Genomic DNA, 19,951 nt, shown 5'->3' with positions numbered 1-19,951 from the left:
TGCCAGATGCAATGCCACTGTTGGGGCCACCTGCCAAAACCTGCAAAACTGAAAATGAGACAACCTATCAGCTATCTCATTTTTAACCCCAGGCACTTGTAATGCTGTGAAGGAAAAGTTAATCATCAAACTTTGCAATACCAGTTTCCTGAGAACAAGTAACAAATGAGGAGATTTAGCCATCTTAACCTGCAACACTCTCACCACTGCAGTATTATCCAAATAAAAAAACACCCTCCTACCTTTTAAACGATTCTGCCAAGCCACCAAGCCGCCCAGATTGGCATCATCACCAAAAAGGCAACATCCCATTTCCACTCTTCCGACCAACGCTCTGGCCAAGGGGCGGAAAACCATTGGCCTGCAAAGTAAGCTTCCATGCCCAGCCCCCCAGCTGCATCAGTAAACAACTGCAGTTCCCATTTCTCTACCCAATCCGACTGCCAGAATGAAATCCCATTAAACTGTTCCAAAGATTTCATCCACAACTCTAAATCCTCTGCACTAGCTTAGTGACCCTTTTACAGTGGTGCCTCCTCCCACTCCTTTCAAAGAAATGCTACAGACCAGCAAAATGTAATAGCCCTGGATGCACAGCCCTCACAAGCAAAATTCATCAATCTAACAATTCCATAACCTCTCACACCCGAACCTTGGACTTGGACTTCACCCAGCAGATTTTCTCCTGCAGCCGAACCAACCTGTCCTGCGGTAAACAAAACAAACCTTGTCCGCATCTACTGTCAAGCCCAAAAAGTCCAAAACCTTCACAGGACCCTCTAACTTATGCTTAGCCAAAGGAACTCCAAGGAACTCACAAATTCCCACAAACTCATGCAGAGCTGTCTGCACCTTATCTCGACCATCTCCCACCAACAAAAATTCATTTAAATAGTGACCTGCTTGCTGATCCTCCACCCTCTGCTGCCAAATTCAATGGAGTGTTGAGCTAAACTTTTCAAAAGTGGAACATGCCACTGCACATCCCATAGACATGGCAGTGTCAAAATAAAATTTATCCCCAATGACCATGCCCAACAAAGACCAATCCTCCTCTCACACCGACAACAAATGAAAAGCCAACTCAATATCTACTTTAACTAACCAGGAATCCTCAAAACTCCTGATAATTCAGACCACATTGTCCAAAGATGAATCACGTTGACCTTAATCTCGTGACTGGGTATGGTCATTCCACAGGCTTACCATCCCAGGGTATGACAAATGATGAATTAAACATTATCACTCTGTGCTTTATGTATAGACTGAATCCTGCCTGTACTTACAACACATAATGTTTGTTTGATCATATGATCTCCATCATATAACTGGACATACAGAAGGATGGTCAAAATTTTACCAGCTTATATCTAGTATAAAGAAGTACAAATAATATACAGGGGAAACAAAACTGTTATGTTTTGTTTTAGAAAAACATTTTGAAAGGACCATACAAGAGATGAAGTACGTGCAGAGGATGTCAACTAAAATGTAAAGATTTTCCTGCAAAATCACTATACATGTAGGGTGCTAAAAATGTACAACACTGAATTGAGTGGAGTCAAGACAGACAAATTTAACAAGTTCAAGAGAACTACAATGCCTAGGGGGGCATTATCTTGCAAAAAAAAATAAGAGATACAAATGAGTATAAAAAGCAAGAGGACAACTTAGGGACACTGTAAAAAAGTTTTTATTTTTCACACAGAGGTTCACTGAAAGACTGAATTACCTTGATAAGAATGGGTGTTAACAAAAGATTGAAGCAAAAATAAGTAATGATTTGAACCGACAATGGCTTTTGTTGCATACATGTCAAGAATTAGGTTGTTGGCTAACTAGGATCTGTAACTTGATTATAAGAGGAAAGGACATATTAAGTGGAACAAGTGATCCTTACCTGCTATTCCCTCCCATGGTTTATTGCTTGCTCATTATATGCCTCAGTATGTTACAGAGACTTCACACAGAATTGCTGCATATCAGTCATGTGTTTTTGTTATAAAGCACAGACAAGTCAACAGTTATTCATAAGATGAATGCACAGGACCCCAATTCATATTCTTGCTGCACCTTCCTATATAACATATCATTTCAGGGGCAAAGATGCCCCTAACAGTAATTTGTTTCAAAGTGCTAACAATACGAATTGTAGAAACTATCATAGCAAATCTTGATTACCATTTGTAATGGTAATCAAGGAAAAGGACAACTATTTGCAGAGAAAAAAGAAGTAGAAATAAAAAAGGGGTCTGTTGCAGCACTGAAGAAAGCCTGCTTACAGAAATATAGTTACTATTAAAAGAGTAGCGCCATTCTTGCATGCCTGCCATTTCTAAGATTTTTGCAATGCTTTTATCTTCTAATGCATTCATATCTCAAACATTAAAATCATTTTGAGTGTCTTCACTCTGTTCCTCTATTGTGTAAGACTTTGTTTCTCTGAGTTGATGAATGTCTAGAATGCATGATGGGAGGTAATGTTATCTGCTTAAAACATAAGAGAATATTTTCAACGATAGAGTCATATTATGGTATCTTGGCTTCTAAGGATATAACAGTGCCACAGTCTATACTGAACAACACTGAACAAGAACTTCACAACACTAGCTCTGGCTTTTGTGGCACTCTTAGCTGGTTCCCAGTGTGAAAAGTGAACATTCTGAATTACGCTTGGCATTTTTCCATTTAGGCTGACTCTCAGATCTACTATGTGTTACTTATCACAGCCGTATCTGCATGGTTGAATCTAAAATGAAATCTCAGGCTTACTGATGCTTTTTCCCCTTCTGAAGTATGTATTTAGCAATAAAGTTGTTATATTTGGCCTTAGTCTTCAACATAAACCAATCTTCACTTTCACTGGTAGAACCCAATAAATGCATCAATTTAAAAAGAAAGAAATCAAAGAAAAAAGCTACAACTGCAGGTGCTTTTATTTGATATGAACACCCAGTTTAGAGCAGATTTTCATTATTAATGATATCATACATAAATACAGACTCATAGCCACATCTCTGTCCTTGTGGAATGGAAACACGAGATAATAAAGAACCACTGAATATTTACTAAACAATGTGAAAAAGACATTTGTCACAGTCCTAATAAAACAACACAAAAACCCAAAGACATTTGACAACCTTTATTGTAATGAAAATGAATAACAAACATCAAATTTTATTGAGGCACACAGAATCCAACATTGCAACAAATAAGATAGTAAACATAAGGGCAGCGCACCCGCTCACCTTTGGATAAGCAGCGTCCCCCGCTTGCTCACTTATAGTAATAATGAAGGCAGCATCCCAGCTCACTTTAAAATCATCAATTCCATACTTACATTCCAAGTCATCCACCATCAAATCACCATCTCAATTCCAAATATCCTACTGAGGAGGACAGAAGAGGGTCAAGCCTGACCCTCTTCTCTGCCCACCAGCCCAAAGGGCTGTTCCCCCTCAGACCATACCACTTTTCAATAGATCCTCCACCTTCAAGCCCAGGTTAAGATTAAATAAATCAAGCCCAAATTCATTGAGATGAACTCCATCCAACCTATACCATACAGGGTCCCCACTTTCAAACTCCACATGCCATATCGTATGCACCCCAATGTCCTTCAAATATTTTGCCAGCGTAAAATTAACATACCTCCGAGTTCTCTCCACTGCCGCAAAATTCCTTGCCTCTCTCCACACCAACAGGGGAATAATCTCAGACCATATTAAACTAAAGATGGATACATCCTCCTCAACGCTAACACATCTTCACAAATGTGATATACAAGAGGTCTGCAACCTTCACTATCAAAAGAGCCATTTCTGGCCACTCTCCTCAGCAAATAAAATTCATCAGGAGCCACAAAATCTATTTGACCCCTAAAATGAAGATAACACAGCATATAAAGTGTTATATATAGTTATTATACTAAATATAAAAATACTAAGTTTATAAGAGCAATATTTAAAATCTGTTCCTATTTTTGCTCCTTTGTTGGGATTGCTCAATCGCTCTCAGTGTGTGTGTGTGTGTGTGTGTGTGTGTGTGTGTGTGTGTGTGTGTGTGTGTGTGTGTGTGTGTGTGTGTGTCATACCTCGACGTCTTAGAACAAGAAATCTAGACACAGCCATAAATAATGGGGCACAAAAGCCCAAAAATAGGGACACTTTTTAGATATTGCACTTACAAACTTAGAATGTTGATCTAAAAACAGATTTTGCATTAGCATGAATTTTCTGAACGGTGTGAAACTCAAATGTTTGTCTATTTTTTTCTGACTTCAGCTCTCAATGATTTGCCAGAAAAACCACAATTTTATGAGAAACAGACCAAAAATATGAAGCAAAAGTCAGGACATTCTGCGAAAATCTGCACAGTTGAGAGGTAACTGTGTGTGTGTGTGTGTGTGTGTGTGTGTGTGTGTGTGTGTGTGTGTGTGTGTGTGTGTGTGTGTGTGTAAAATGCATGTTAACAGAAACCATGTTATTCCAGCAAGTGTATATGCTTATAAGAGCAATATTTAAAGTCTGTCCTTATTTTTGTTCCTTTGTTTCCCTTTATTTGTGGCTCGGCTCTGTCCAGATTTCTTGTAGTAAGACTTTGAGAGGTATGAGAGGGTATGGAAACCTTTCAAGAGATGCTGCTGCTGCCAAGGGGTCACTCAATCGGTCTCAGTGTGTCTGGAATGCATGGCAACAGAAACTGCATTATTCTAGTAAGTTTCTATATTTATAAGAGCAATATTTAAAGTCTGTCGCTCGATCGTTCTCAATATGTGTGTTGTGTGGTAGAGTGGTCATCATTTTTCAAAGCTACAGGTAGCCACTGCAGAGGGGTGGAGGAGCCACATGTGGCTCCAGAGCCACAGTTTGCAGACCCCTGTGATATAACAACTGCCTTTTCGGAACCCTACCGAAATCATTCCCTGCTAAATGAATCAACAAAACCTGCGGCAACCCCCATTGACTCTGTAACCCAATAAATACCTGCAATATCCTGCTCCACATCAACCCTCTAACACCATGCCAGATGACCTTCCATCCAAAACAGTCCAACCCCAAATTCATTCCATTGCATCTGATTGCTGCACACCTAACTGCCCAAAAGACGAAAGAATGACCCAAGATGATGATCCTAATACTACTTAAAAAAAAATGTAAACAAAGCCTGCCACAAAGCTACTTAATATAAGACAAAAAGGCACTGGAGGACAACCTTCTCACCCTCTTGATGACTTATTTAGCACTTCCTTCCTTCACTAAGTCCGATGCCCTACCCATTCTAAAAGAATGAGAAGAAAACTTATCCCTTTCTAAACCAACACTACAAACAGCCTTTCTCATAATCAAATTAAATTGCTCACTCGTCAAGCCTTTACCACCTACTGAAGTAAAAACCAAACCTTACACTCTACCCCTCTGAACCACCCACAATCTCTTTCCCCAAACCACAGGACATCTCCAACTTACCTCACTCACTTCCAATACCATCAGGGCCCCACGTCCCTCCTGATCCGTCTTTGAAGACCTCAGCCAAATGTGCACCGCCCTAGGCAACATCAGCACACCCTCCCATAGTAATGAACCCAATAACGATGCTCTAAATGCCCCACAATACATCCACATGCTAACCATGCACCACACCACATACTCCTCCAGGGATCCACACACCTTACTTAAACCCCATAACAACCGGCTTAAGATCTCCTTCATCACTGGCCATCTCCTGTCTACAACCCCACCTTCAACTCTGCCCCAACCCTTTAATACTCAACTCCCCACCCAGGACCTAGTCCAATCCTGCAATCCGGTGAAAGCAGCAATAGCTGCCAAGACCACCCTCACTATCCTAACTGCCCTTCCCTGTTCCCTCAACATGGCCAAGTAATGCAACAACAAAACCTCTGACCACTCACACTCCTCATCTGGCAACTGCTTCAAGAACTGGTCATAATCAAATAATGCCCTACCGTAAGCTCTTCTTGTAGACACCGCCCATGACTGCTGCACCAACCTGCCAATTACTATGGACCAATCTGCCAAATGTCCTCCGGAATGACTGCCAGATGCAATGCCACTGTTGGAGCCACCTGCCAAAACCTGCAAAACTGAAAATGAGACAACCTATCAGCTATCTCATTTTTAACCCAAGGCACTTGCAATGCTGTGAAGGAAAAGTTAATCATCAAACTTTGCAATACCAGTTTCCTGAGAATAAGTAACAAATGAGGAGATTTAGCCATCTTAACCTGCAACACTCTCACCACTGCAGTATTATCCAAATAAAAAAACACCCTCCTACCTTTTAAACGATTCTGCCAAGCCGCCCAGATTGGCATCATCTCCAAAAAGGCAACATCCCATTTCCACTCTTCCGACCAATGCTCCGGCCAAGGGGCTGAAAACCATTGGCCTGCAAAGTAAGCTCCCATGCCCAGCCCCCCAGCTGCATCAGTAAACAACTGCAGTTCCCATTTCTCTACCCAATCCGACTGCCAGAATGAAATCCCATTAAACTGTTCCAAAGATTTCATCCACAACTCTAAATCCTCTTGCACTAGCTTAGTGACCCGCACACAGTGGTGCTTACTCCTCCCTCCTTTCAAAAGAAATGCTACAGACCAGCAAAATGTGCGCCCTGGATGCACAGCCCTACAAGCAAAATTCATCAATCCTAACAATTCCATAACCTCTCACACCCGAACCTTGGACTTGGACTTCACCCAGCAGATTTTCTCCTGCAGCTGAACCAACCTGTCCTGCGGTAAACAAAACAAACCTTGTCCACATCTACTGTCAAGCCCAAAAAGTCCAAAACCTTCACAGGGCCCTCTAACTTATGCTTAGCCAAAGGAACTCCAAGGGACTCACAAATTCCCACAAACTCACGCAGAGCTGCCTGCACCTTATCTCGACCATCACCCACCAACTAAAAATCATTTAAATAGTGACCTGCTTGCTGATCCTCCACCCTCTGCTGCCAAATTCAGTGGAGTGCTGAGCTAAACTTTTCAAAAGTGGAACATGCCACTGCACATCCCATAGACATGGCAGTGTCAAAATAAAATTTATCCCCAACGACCATGCCCAACAAAGACCAATTCTCCTCCTGCACCGGCAACAAATGAAAAGCCGACTCAATATCTACTTTAACTAACCAGGAATCCTCAAAACTCCTGATAATTCAGACCACATTGTCCAAAGATGAATACGTGACCTTAATCTCTGCACTGGGTATGGTCATTCACAGGCTTACCCCCAGGGTATGACAAATGATGAATTAAACAAAATTCACCCTGCTTTTTCTTAAGAACCAAACCTAACAATGATACTTTAAAATTTAGAAAACTGAGGACAACTAAAGGGGCCCAACAATCTCCCTGCCTGACACTCCTTGTCAGTCAGCTCCTGCAAAATCCCCTCCCTCCCTCTTACAGACTTCAATTTTTACTCATTATACCGTCCCCCACCAATGTGGACTTAATTGAAAAAACCCTTGAAAAACCCTCAATCAATTCCCCTGCTACAACTGGCAATGGATAATGGACCAGGAACGACTCCAAAACCTGAACCTTAATAGGTGAATGAGTCCCCTTGTTGCCTCCTAACTCCACAAAAGGACCCCCCCCCCTTTGCCCTTGAAAATTAGCCCAGCCTCATCCACCTAGCAATGCTTGGTGAGAACCAACCCAACCTCTAGGACCCACAGAATAAGATGCCTGACCACCAACAGGGCCCCCAGTCCTCCCACATTGTGTAACAGCATGAGCCCTTATAAACTTAGAGCAAATATGGCAAAATTTACAACCTGCCCAAGAACACTTCCCTGCATTAAAAGACCAACATATCCCGAACCTCCCTCAGCTGGTTGAGCCAATCTACCACCCCAACCACTGGTGTCCATCATGGTAGAAAGCCAAATGTCCGGGTGTCTGACCTCCCACCACATGGCTTTATCCACCACCTTCTGCTTATGAACTTCTGATCATACCAAAACCATGCATATCCTGGCCACAACCTCTGTGCTTCCCTGATAGTCAAAAAATAGACCAAAACGGAAGAGCCAGCGAAGTATCCCCCTCCAACCAAACCACCATGTAGTATATAAAACCAAGGACTCAATTATCCCATGACCTAGGCCAAAACTGGATCCATATCAGATCCATGAAACCACACTTCCCTGATGACCAAATCATGAGACGACATCCCTGACACCACACATCCCCGACAACGGTAATTATAAGTATTACATAACAGAATGTATTCCTGTTTCCGCAATACAACTAAAAAACAAAAAGTAACATGTGTAAAGCAGGAAGTCAAGCCCCACCTGCACCCCCATGTGGGGGGCTGTGCCCCCCCCCACACACACCCTACTTAAATATACCAACTCCGAGATCACACCACATTGTGGAAATGGGAATACATCCCATTCAGCACTACTCACCGGTCAGTGATCTCCTCTGTTGGTGATGTGGTCTCAGTGATTTGGTCATCGGGGAAGTGTGGTTTCATTGATCTGACAGGTTCCTGCCGAAACCTACCTACCCTTCTGCGACCTATGGCCACCAGTGCCGCCAAAAGGTCCTTCCCATTAGCTGACTCTGCCTCTGTCAAATGTTGAATCCCATCAGCCTCAAGCAATTCGAAAATATCAATGAATTCCCCTTTCCAAATCTTCTCTTTTATCACCAAAGATATGTGGGGGGTCAGTACAATGGGTATCCCTTCCAGACATAAGGCTTGCATTGCCAACAAATCCCCCAGCCGTGACCCAAAGTCAGACCCCACCACATCTAACTCAGACCCCAACTCCTGATCAAGCAATGATACAGTATTATCAAAAACCCCCTCACAATTGACCAACGCCTCTAAACCCCTACCCGCTACCTCACCTTGTACCCCTTCACTGCACCCTGGCTTCCACCCCAGAGCTGTTGCTATCTCCTCACTCCCCATCAGACCTGGTAAAGAATTACCTGCAGAAGACGAAGAGGCCACAACCAGCGTCCCAACCTCCTTTGCCACCTCTGCCATTGCAGACTGTCTGGCTCTCTTCGCTCTCGACCCCCAGGTTGCAGGCACCGTCTGCCTCTTTCGTCGAGTTTTCAGATCTTGTCCACTAGTTGATGGAACTTCCATAGACATGTCCTTGAACAGGTCCTCCATCTGCGCCACAATACTGGCCCACCTCTGTCTCAATGCCTCAGCCATGATACCTAGAGAAACAAAAGAAAAGTTGTCAAAACAACCCCTAAAGAATGTCTTAACAGCATTAACCACAACCTGCAGCCAAACTCAACATATGAATACCTATACCTAACACCTATCTCCTAAACCCTTACCCCCGAATAACTATCCCCCCCAAAAACTACCTGCTCTTCTTCAGCCCAGGGCTTGTGAGTTAAAAAAAACTAAGTTGGCTGTCTAGGGACTTGAACCATGCACCCCTGCAAGCAAACTGCAACCCTGCCTACACTATGTTGACCAGCTTCACACCACCTGCCAACCTCCTCACACACCCAAACCCTAATCTACCTAAAGAAGCGAGCATGCTAATTACCTTAGCCATTTTCCTCTTCTTTTTTTTTAAAGGCAATCTGCAATTGCCAACGCTACCGCGCATGTGCGACTCTGCATGCCAGCCGATAAGAACCACAACAGCTCTCCTTCAGCCTAGAAACCACTAACCACCAGGGAGACAACATCTAACCAAGCCGCTACACTCCCCCAGGTCCCAAGGACATCCCTAACCATGAGGGAACAAAAAGAAAATGCTCACACAGCCAACAAAAGCCGCCACTCACCGAACTTCACAAATGAAGGGAAAACACACACACACACAAACACACACACACACACACACACACACACACACACACACACACACACACACACACACACACACACACACACACACACACACACACACCACCACCAACTGCCACTACCTTCTAACCAGCCATTAACCACCAGGGATACCAAGAATCTGCACTTACCTGCTGCAACCAGCACACCAAGCCATCAAACAAGGACGAGCGACACACTCCACTACATCCCACCAAGCAAGGCACCCACCAGCCTGCCCAGCATTGACCTCATATCATTCTTCTCCATTTTCATTTACATTTCCTTTTCTCTCTCTCTTTTTTTTTTTTTTTTTTTTTATTAAAATGAAGCAACTGGCCACGCAGCACCACTGCACATGCGCACCTAGCCACGAGCAGCCTTACCAGCCCGTAAACAACTTCTACATCACCAGGAACACAAACACCAAGCCAAAACTGCCACAACAAGGCAAAAAGCAACAAAACCAACAGGGAACACCCTGGAAGCAACCAAACCAACCAGCCCAGACAAAATAACCATGAAGCCACCATGGAAAACAACAGAATAAAATAAAATGCACATGCCCAGGCGAATAAACCGCTAAACCACCATGGAACACAAATACGCAGCAAGAAACCCTTATAATTACAACAAATAACTGCTAGACCACCATGGACACCACTACAAAAAAGAAACCCCAAACTGCTCAGTCACCATAATCTAACAAGGGAGAACTCAAACTAGTAAAACAACCTCAGCTTTTCCTGATCTAGCCCCTGTGAAATGTCTCTAAATTGTATGTATAACAACAATATCAACAGATCAGAGCCTCTAATATATATTTTCTTCAACCCACCATAATCCACACTTTAGTATGAAAAAAAAACATAAAATAAAATATAACCCATAACTGTACTCACCTCACCGACTACCCAAGGCCTACCTTACTCTCACCTCAAATCATTAGGGACGTGATCCTGCTTCAACAAGACCACAGCAAAATGTGCTTACTCATACCACTTTCCCCTACAAACCCCCCTAAGACCCACCCCTTAGCCTTACCTCACTTCCTCCCTCAGCTCCCAACTTTATTAACTCTTTCCTACCCGCTCCCTACCCACACAAACCTAACTTACCTATCTCCCTACTTCCAGCTCCCCCCCACTCTAGTCATAACAAGGTCGCCCCATGACAAATTTGTCTGTTCCAAACTTCACATATGCAGCTGGTGAAGTTATTGCAGAATCATTTAATCCTAAAACATATGCAGTAAAAGTAAGAAAATTAGCCTAAGACTGTAGAAATATTACAGCATCTACTGAGAGAGAGAGAGAGAGAGAGAGAGAGAAATACAGAGAGAGGAAAAAATTACATGTGAAATAAGTAATTAATGCATGCAAGAAATGTTAGTAACTTGACATTTGAAAATGCCTCAAGAACCACTTTAGCAGTGAAATAATCAGATAAAAATGATTTGCAAGTAAAACTGATAACAGTAGAATGTAACTAAGCAAAACTACAGAATATGACTGGGCATAATTTCAAGACTGTGGAATGAAGCAAAGCTACAGTTTGATACAGGTGAAACTGTAAACAACATGCAGCTTCTTGGTATAAACTTAATTGAAATAGATGTTTATGCTTGTAGTTAAATTGAACTAATAGCAGGTACATGTAATATTAAAATAATATTTTTTTAAGAAAAGCTGTTGTTAAATGAGTTAAAAGGAAGCTTAATAATGACCATTCATATATTTTTAAGAAAGAAAGCACAAACTGAAAAAGCATTCTGTTGCATAACATGCAAAACACAGACTGTACAAAGGAAGAATTTTTCTTTCATACTGTACAAAACTTAATTCTTAAACTGTTACACCATTCTTAGTGAAATAAACTATAGAAGACATACCTTTGTGCTTTGAATTAGACAATGGAAGGTGTACAAATAAAACTTTAGCAATATAATTAACCTATTGATTTTTTAGTCTATGCTTTTATATTAAAAACATATGTAAATACGTATATGTTGTATATCATATTCTTGTATCTGTAAATAGTGATCCTACTCACTTGGGCTGTACATGCAACTGTTCCACTGAGATCAGTGCACTACCCTGGTAAACAAATACAAATAAATAAATAAATATAAAAAACAGAAGGAGATGCTGATGTGAACGTAATCTATAAAGAATAAAAGGAAGCATTACTTTAATAGTAGTTCAATGTTCAGGTCTGTGCTTATTAGGAATAAATTGGATAACTAAGATTCATTTGATCTGGGGAGGGGTAAAGTGCTAAACATAGATTTTACAGACCAGAATAATATCATGCTAATGCTTATTTTAAGTAGGTGACCTGTTTCATTAAAGACTTCAGAATTTGATTTACCTTATTAAGTACTGATGTTAGAGATTATGAACCGCCAGTGTATGCTGAGAAAATTAAAAAAAATGGATTTCCAGAGATGCAACTTAATGGATTAGTATGTCTTAAAAGAATGGTATAAAGTCACTGGCTAAGGTAAATGTCATATTATTCCAGAAGAAATACATTAAATATCAGAGATATTTGTCTACAGTGTGGCTCAAGAGTCATAATCTCTGTAAAAGGTCATTCTATTTTTTTTTGTATTCACTTTATTTTCTATTTGCTGCTAATTCAGGGTCTTCTGCCCACTCCTCCATGCTTTATCCTCATTCAAGGCCAGCAATTAGTGGAAGTAAATTCTGACCTGACCATTCACAACATGGAACTTCCACTTCCAGGGATGACAGTCTCATGGCAATGACGCTGTTTGACATCCTCGCGGCTGTAATGTCACCAGAATATACGTATGCTAACAAACTGAAATACATGTATTTAACCAACTATATTATTTGTACATATATTATAGCAACAGATGTGTATATGCATCTAACTAGCAAATAGATGTGCACATGGATTTATACATTTTTAGACATATCTATCACTGTATAAATTCCCTCTGTTTTATTTTAAATACAAATCTGTCTATATTAGTATATACTGTGTAGTCAAGTTATATTGATATTAACTAGAAACACATTGTGAAACAAAACCTTTAGTTTTCTTTTGATACAGCAAGTTAACACAGTTTTAGATTGTCAACACAATGATGACAACCATTACTATTAGAACTGGATGAATCTGAATATGACTCTATACAGTGATGTTATATACAGTAATTTATTGACAATGCTTGAGGATTTTATTGCAAAGGCATTGCAGTCTTGTTTTTTGAAAAAAGAAACACGTCACAAATGTCAAGCTTTGACTTGTTACTATACATTGTGAACAGCTTAACACTTGAATGCAAAATTGTCTATTTACATAGATAAACCATTTACTATATACTGTACAGAATACACTTGCTTGCACAGATTGTTTTTGCATTTATATATACATGGCTGTAATGTACACTCAGTCCAGTTTCCAAACCTAGCATTAAACTGAAGCCTGCTAATTACATTACTTGAAACATTAAAATATATTTTTGGTATTAACACTTTGTACCTTTATTTTAGTCCCTTTTGCAGTACTGTTTACACAGTTAGTGTAAAAATGAAAGTATGCCCTTCCCCCTGTGGTATACATAATTTTTTATTTGCTTTATGTTGTGAGAATTTAATGTATGCTTGTCCTTTGGCTGTTACCTAGACTGTGACACTTTGGTCTTACACATTTGCTTTTTGATTTGATCATTTTTGGCCTTTTCCAAAAAACAGAAAATATATTTTATAAAGCTTTTGCTGTTGTCTGTGCTGTCAAAATTTTAGTAGAAATTGCTTCTACCCATTTTGAAAAGATGTTTACTGCTACTAGTAGGCATTTGTACCCTCCATTTTTTGTTAAGGGACCTGCATAATTTATTGTAACTGCATACCATAGACCATTGGTGCAGTATTTACTTGCAAACAGATTATCAATGACATGTATGTACAATTGTGACGTCTTATTACAATTACCAAACAGGATTTTTATAGACCTTTGTGCTTTTTGTTTAATGCTGCACGTGAATACTTAATTATGTTTTAGAAAAACGTAAGCCATTTGGCCTGGCAAACAGTCTTGTGTCCTTGACCTTATAAATTTCAGTACCAGTAACATTTTATGTTATGCAACATTCTTTGTAAATACCCATTCCAGCCTGGAAAGATTTGAGCTCACATTTTCTTTCTGTGCATTCCAGACTCTTAACCCATAGTATACCTCTTAACTCTTTCAGCACTTTGTCTTACCTTCAGTCATTTGTTAATATACTTACAACTTGTTATTAGAATGCAGTTGTAAAACTCTTAGAATTATAATAAACATTTGTAATTTGCCTAACTATGCATAATATTGCTTTTGAATACTGTTTCTGCTGGAGTCTCTGCCATTTTTGATGCTATCATACAATTACAAAATCTTGTAAGAAACAAAAGAAATATTGACTTAACTAACACATGCTTAAAACAGATATATTTACATGATTTACATTTGCTGTTATCTGCCTTTTGCTGCACTTTAGGTGAAAATAAAATACATGCATGTCAGTCTTGTGACATCATGTATTTACTGTGTTTAACTACTCTAATTTGATATTTGATTTGTATGCCCCAGAACTGTTTTATTTGAAATGGTTTTAAAATCACCATTTAAGTGCCTTGCTTTAACTGAATGAAAGTTTGTGCTGTGTACAACAAACCATTTTCTAAAGGTAGAATAGTATGTCATAAATTATTTTCTATCAGCGTAGTTAACTGCTGTTGCTTTAACTCTTTACTAACCAGAATATATTTGTCAGCATTCTGCTCTGCTGATATTAAATCTCTTATGCACTTTTGAAAACGTGTTTGCATATGTTGTCTGAACTTTTTGAACTCACTCTGACTGTGCCTTAGAAGTTTATTAAATCTTTTTGCAGTTCACCGTGAACCTTGTCTCTGCTGTTATCTGTTTTGTAATGTACAATGGTTTTATGCCACTTTTGTCTAGCAAGATGTGCAGAAGATTCTGTAAATAACTGATGACTTATATTGTAACTCTGAAATTAATATTTTACATGTGGTGACAGGACCTAATGCTTGTGGTTGTTTACCATTACTTTTATGACATTGCACACACAAAGCAGTTTCATATAACGTGCACAATAAATGTTTACTGTCGTACCAATCATGTTGCTGTTTAAGATACCAGTCAAACATAATGCATTTACATAAAGCATTGACATCAACTTTACCTAGTAAAGTACTACATGTGCTACAGTTATGTTTATACCAATATTTAAATGCTGACCATACATGTGCTGGACCATTATTACTGTCTACCTGAAAGGTAGTGTTGCATTTCACATTTCTTTTCTTCATGGCATCCATGCTGTAGAATGAGAAACAAAAAGAGAATTACCAGTTTCTGTGTGGAAGGTGGCCAAATCTTCCATCAAGAAAGCATGGAAAGTCTCTCAATGATCTCCCAAAAGGTGGTCAGACACAGCTGGCAGATTTAGCAACATGAATGTACAGGACCTGTGGAACTTGCAGAGATGCACTGTTCTCCTACTGGATACTGTGCATAAGAAGGAGGCAAATGTTTGCACTGCAACTGGACATATTAACTGAATAAAATGAAAATAAAAAAGAGGGTGTAGTTGTCACAAGAAGAAACCATTTGGTCCGTCAACTGTGGCTCGCCATTGAAAAATTATACGCACATATTCTGTTGGTTTCTTGCATGCATACCACAGTACTTAACCATTATTGTGACCTTCCACTTTATTACTGTATTATACTAAGTACAATGAATACACCAAGGCAAACTGCTTCAGTTAATACGCTTTTACTATTACATTCTTCTTTTGGGCCTACAAGCATGCTATACAGATATTGTCAGCTCTCTATGGCAAATTCCCAAAGCTTGTTTTTACACACTCATATTTATACAAAAGTCTGATGTTTTGTTCTCAGTCTGATGTATAACAGTTCTTTCGTTGTATAACAGTTTTCCTTTGTTCTCTTGTCCTTAGTTCTTTGTAGTTTGATGATCCATTTAAAGACTTCTGAAAACTCAGTGTTCCAATGTTATCTTACTGATGTTTCTCCTTATCTTGTTGATGTCTTCTGGCTATAGCTATTTTTACAAAGTTTGTTTCTCAATAACATACTCCTTTTTCTGCATGAATGCCAAAATCTAACTAAGCTTTTTGCCAGCACACGCGTGCTATTTTCTAATTTTTAGCATTTCATACTATTTCTAAATTAACCCTTTATATTTCATGTTGCTCTATATATTATTCTTGTAGCTTCTTTTCCAAGCTAATAATCATGCTAGCAACAGTTTGAATGGAACAGTAAATGAAAACAGAATAGTCTTACTCTTACAGAATTATTAAAACCATTCCTTGTTAGGACATCTGCAGTGATGTCCTCAAACACACTACTTGCTTGCTTCCTTTTCCACCCTCCTAGTCAAAGTGAACCCTGGCCAAAGGCATTTAGAATACAGTTCCTCCTAAAGCTATGACTGGAGTGGACTGCCCAAGCACGTACTGCTCCCTTTAACCACTGCAGGCTTCACAATGGTTTTGTCAGAGGCTATGTCTCTCTTAGCAGTGGCCTGTTTTCCATCTGCTAAGATAGGATATAGACTCACAAAATAGTCTGTTACCACTGTTGTCTCCAGACAACTTACCACTGGCATATTGTTATGCCCACTTGCTGGCTCCCCCACCTTTTGTTCCTGGCCATGTACCTGAATTAATAGTGTCTCCTTTTACTGCTGAATGCTGTTGGGGTGGTTTAGGCTGCCCACTGTGGGTTCCCTTATATCCATGTGCAGCATTTGGTACCCCCTTCTTGTGCAGTGATGCCCTGCTTGCTAAGTAGAGATCCCCTTTTTCCCCAGCTCATCTGCAGAGTAACACTCCCAGTCTGCCAACCAGATTCTCCTCTCCTCATGCAAAGTGTTAAGGGCTTGTTCCCTCACCAAAAGGTCTGTCAGCTTTTCAAAAGTGGTGACCTGACACCCACTCACTCACCTATGAAAATAAGTGCTTAACTCAGTCGTATGATCACATACACTTTCACCTGCCTTGTGTCTATGCTCTCAAAACTTTTTTTCTGTAAGCTTCAGGTGTTAGCTTAAAACATTCCATTAAACATTGTTTAACTTTAAAATAGTTTAAACAATTAGTATCAAACAATTTAGAAGCAGCAGTTACAGCATCACCATGCAGTAAGGAGGCCAAGAACATTACCCACTTCCCTTGATCAATATTCTACTACTTACATACTCCTTCAAATATATAAATAAAACGATCAAAATTATCACCCTTTGTATACTGGAAGACATTTACTGATGTTTAATGCTTCAGGGGGTTGGCTATTCCCTTCCACATTACATCCATGACCCTGACAAGGACTAAGTATCTCTCCCTCATGCTGGTGCTGTTTTTCATTTTCTTCAGCCTCCAAACACCACAGTCTCTCTGCTGATTCTAATTCCACATGTTTCAGCTTTTTGTCTGCCTCCAAATGTGCCATCTCTCTGCTGATTCTAATGCCAACTTTTGGCCTCCAGTTCTTCTTTTTAACTCCACATGGATTTTAAGTCCTCTGAGGAAAAGGTGAACTATCCTGTTTCTGAAGGCTGCAAATGTCCATCAACAGACTGCTTGTCATTTTGGTTGCTGGTCTGAGCTGCTACTATGGCTGAAATCATTTTCCATTTAGTCAGGTTGGCATGCAACAGTCTTTTGGCTTTGCACACTTCATCAGCTGGTTCTTTGTCACCTTGCCTTAATCTTCTGCTGACATCTATGCCTTAATATGTGACATCCCTTCTCTGGGCCACTGATCAAGGAGTCTCCATCCTTACCACAGACATCTGTGAGGGACATTCACTTAGAACAAAAATGGATACCAACAGTATTTTCAGATGCAGCTGTCTTCACCAAACACAATTTCCCTAAACAGCACAAAGGGAACACATTCCTGTCCTGGGGATGGGTTTCCCTCTCTCTTACCAGACCCCAAATAAAACCCCACACTGACCATAGCCATAGAGTACAGTCCTCAGTCAAGTGTTCCATGCAAAGTCCTTCACCACCCAATCTGTGAAACCAGTGCTTTGTGTCCCTGCTCCAAGTAGCTGACACACACAATCTATGAGATTTGATTTTCACACACACACACACACACACACACACACACACACACACACACACACACACACACACACACACACACACACACACACACACCTGGGAAAGGCTGGCACAGATTTATCAGCTATGACCCCTCTGCCCAGACTATAAGATAGGTACTTCCACCAGAACTCTCCAAAGCCAGCTACTCTAAGGCTCTTACCAGGATATCTAATTATACTGAGTAAAATTAATTTTAATAGAAATGGTAGTGTTTGACCAATGCAGCAAAGTTTTCAGGAGCAGCCACAGTGACAAAAATAAATGTAAATACTCTCAAAGGTTAAAATATTGTCTAAAAGACCACCCAACATTAAAATTTTAACTATATTTAATAATAAATAATAAAATAACACGAAAATACCAACTATCTATTTAAAATAAACACCAGGGTTTCAGTCACAGGAAATATTACAAATAACACAGATAGAAAGGTTCACACAGATACAGAAAAACAATACTTAAGTAATCTCACTATATTTTCCTGACTGATCTAACAAATTACTATTCCCTGGTTACTTACTAAAGCAAGGCAAGAAGAAGTGGGTGAGTGATTCTTCTTTGTCAGGTTTCAAAAATAGACTACTGAGAGCTCAATGACATCTCTCACTAATATCTAAACATAATTTCAGTCATTACAGCTATAGAATGATATCACATCTGGTCATCTAAATCTGGTTCCCGCACTACCTCTTTTACTAGATACTGAACCAGAAACTATCACATATGTGTCATGATATACACACACATAGAGCTTTGCTAAGATGTGGAAGCTATAAAACCATTTCAGAGACTTCCATCCTTCCAGGTTAGCAATTACTTCACTCCTAAGGACAATAATGTAGGATTCCTAGTCCTGGTTTTCAGAAATATTTTGCCTCTGGCTGCAATCAAAACTGTAAGATACAATACTTATGGCCTAAACCAGGTAATTTAATTTAAGACTGTTTTTCAAAATTAGCTGGACTGAGATTAATCTCTTCTCTTACAGTATCCTCTGTTACAATATATTCATTTCAACAGTTACAATACAGTTTGACATACAGGTGTATTTCTTTTCTGTCCAGCATTAACCACTGCTGGTACATTTTTAACAGAAGTAGCTTTACAAATACATTTTCAACATAAGCACCTGTACAAATTAGTTTGATATGCAAATGACATATAATTCTTTACAAAACTCCAACTAGCTATGCTGGCATATGTTATACATCTAGTGCCTTACTTCTCCTGGCATAGCTGGCAGTACCTCACATCATCACAGTGGCTATGGAAAGAAACACATGGAGTCTGGTCCAATCACACTGGGGCTTTCTTTTTAGGCTCTGCTATTCATTGTATATGTTTGAAAAAGCCAAAGGGATGACTAACATGGCAGTGTGAGGGGGTTTAATACCCACTTCTATTAGTTAAATTACCGCAATAACCTTGCTTCACCCTCTTGGAGGCAGATGCCTTCCATCTCATCTACAGTCTCACCAACAAATTCTCTTTAGGCCTACACATTCCATATAAACCCAGTCATTCAATGAGAGAAGCAAGCAAACATTAGCTTGTAGACCTCAGCTGGCTCCTTCAGTGGCACAGCCATTAATTGAACCTGGTTTATCTTGTTCATAGTCAATGCTCATCACTTTTTGCCACACAGATGGCTCCTCCTTCATTGTGGAAAATGTTGCATCAGGCTCATCCAGGGAATATCCAGAAAGAATAATTTAGTCATATCATGTTTAAAGTATCCCAGCATGGATCAGTATGTGGAAATAGAAAGTAAATATTTGTGTTGAAGGTCAAGCAAATACTAAATCACTGTCAAATTCACATTTGCACCCCAGAAAAAAGGCTGAGAATCCATGATCTGGATTCCATGTGAACTTCTGGTTCTGTTCCTTAGAAGAATATTTCTGGTTTTAATTGATATTCA

Source organism: Protopterus annectens, chromosome 3.part1 (genome assembly GCF_019279795.1).
Source record: "Protopterus annectens isolate FY-2018-M chromosome 3.part1, PAN1.0, whole genome shotgun sequence".
Lineage (NCBI taxonomy): Eukaryota > Metazoa > Chordata > Ceratodontiformes > Protopteridae > Protopterus > Protopterus annectens.
Note: the sequence above shows the minus strand (reverse complement) of the source record.